The following is a 2,240-nucleotide window of genomic DNA, read 5'->3' as shown; positions in this document are numbered from 1 at the left end:
TTTGAAGTGGGGTACTGAATGTGACCAAGATCTCATGGCAGGGCTGCTGGGTGTCTGGGTGTCAAGTGAGCTGGCCCTTCTCCCCGAGGTGAATGGACTTGTCTTCCCAATAGTATCCTCACTTGGGAAGGGTGATCAGAAAGATACAATAAAGAAATCAAACAACACAACCAGTAAAGCAAGTGTCTTCACACAGGTTTCCCAGAGATATACTTCCCATGCCATTAACAGAAGTCGCTGGACTCCTAGAGGGCATTCAGTCAGAATCAGAAAGTCTATGTTATCCTCCCCCTTTACAGTGGAGGCTTGAAATTAGACTAGCCCCCCAGCAGAAAGTCCGACTCCTTTTTAATAGAAGGAGGGCAGCTGTAGAAGACGGAGGAGGGGAACGGACTGAGGCGAGGAAATCTTCTGCCGAGAGAGTTGCAGGCCCCTTGGGCGCTCGGCAACGATTTGAGCGTTTGGGTCTCTTGTTGAACACGGGCTTTCTGGGCCTCGTTCGCAGCCCACTCCCTGAGTGTGGGCAGCCGACTCGCAAGTCACCCAGACGCGGGCAGCCGGGTCTTGTGGATTTCCGACGCGGGGCCCGCCTGGGAGGGAACAGTGCCTTGATGTCGCCCAGCGGCCAGCCGCAGGGGCGCCCTCGAGGGTCCGCAGCTGGAGCAGCCCAGGACGCCGATGCGCCTCTCCGCCTGTCCCCTCCGAGGAACCCGGCGCGCCGCGATGGGGCTTTTCGGGGCCGGGGGAGAGAAGCAGAGAAGGGAGGTAATCAGCGCATTACATGCTGGGTGAAAGCTCAACGGGACAGTATCAAACCACTCAACTGTTGACGAGGACGGAGGAGAAAGAATGCCGAGAGCAGCAGACGGTCCCAGGGGCCTGGGCATCACAGGGAGGGCTTAAAAGAAAATGAGATGTCAACGATGGCTCGGCATCTCCGCCTCCGCTCCCCTCACCCCGTCATCTAAGGATAGGAACAAATGAGAAACTAGAAACCTGAGAGAGGGAGAAAGAGACAGAGACGGACAGAGACACACAGAGAGTTTTTTCCTTCTGCCTTTAATAGTAGTAGTATCAGGATTCGCATTATTAAGGCGTCCGTGCCTAACCGTTCATCCCCCTCAAGTTAGATCTTGAGTGCTCCTGCCAAGCCAGCCCGATGTGACTGCCACCCACCAGCATCCAAGAGTTATGCAGATGTTTATGGCTGTAAAAAAAAAAAAAAAAAATTCCCAGTTTAAATTTTAACCAAATACATATAAAAAAAAAAAAAATAAAAAAAAAAAAAAAAAATTCCCAGTTATGCATCCTTGTATTTTTTTAATACTGACTGTAAGTGATTCAAGTATAATCCTTTGTAAAAAACGCTTTTCTCTTTGACACATTGAAGGGGTTGAGAGAGGAAAACCCGGCGTGGATTTCCCTATCCCGGCCCTCTCCCGCCCACCTCCCTAGCTCCCACCGCCCGCGTCTGGGCCCTGGCTTGCCCCCAGGCCTCGCGTCCACGGAGAAGGCCTCGGTGCCGGCCCCTAGCCCGCGCTCCGCCCCACTCCAGTCTGGGCCCTTCTCAGTTCTCATGCAGGCCGCCCAGGGAGTTGCTTCGGGGGGGGGGAAAATGCACTCGCCCTAGGGCTCATTCTTCTCACCTTTGCAAGTGGGAGTCTAGCCTGAGAATTCAGGAGAATTGGGGGCGCTTAGATTTGGCTTAAGTCGAATCTGGGTCTTTCCCAGTCGGGGGCGCCCAGGGCCTCCGCAGGTTCTGTTCTCTGGCGCGGTTCAAGGCCATCCGTCAGGCCTTGGGGTGACCACCTCACTAAGAGAGATGAACTTGTGGGGTTAAGAGGGAGGTATGAGGAGCAGGGAGAGACCTCAGACCCGTCCCCAGGCGCCGAGCTGACCCTCGCCTGTCCCTTTCCGCTCTCTAGGGAAGGCCGCGCGCGTTGGGCAGAACTTTGTCTTTGAAGGGACATTTTTTGGGAACTGTATTAACAAGCTAACAACAGTGGGTCTAAAGGGTGAAGAAAAATAGCGCAACTCTGGATCACAAGGGAAAACTGGACGCTCAGATGCCAGGCATTGCTTGCGGCCGTCTCCCAGGCACCTCCGAGGCCCGTCCGACCTAGAGAGGCCAGAGATCAGTGCGCCACTGAGGTGGAGGCGCTGCCCTGAGGACGCACTCTCAGCTTTCGAAGTGGCAAGTCAGTCTAATCGGGAGCCATCAGGCCTCTCCTCCCGGGAGC

The sequence above is a fragment of the Orycteropus afer genome, unplaced genomic scaffold (assembly GCF_000298275.1).
Source record: "Orycteropus afer afer isolate SDZICR_OR568_19922 unplaced genomic scaffold, OryAfe1.0 scaffold00617, whole genome shotgun sequence".
NCBI classification, from domain to species: Eukaryota; Metazoa; Chordata; class Mammalia; order Tubulidentata; family Orycteropodidae; genus Orycteropus; species Orycteropus afer.
This window is presented reverse-complemented; position numbering follows the sequence as displayed.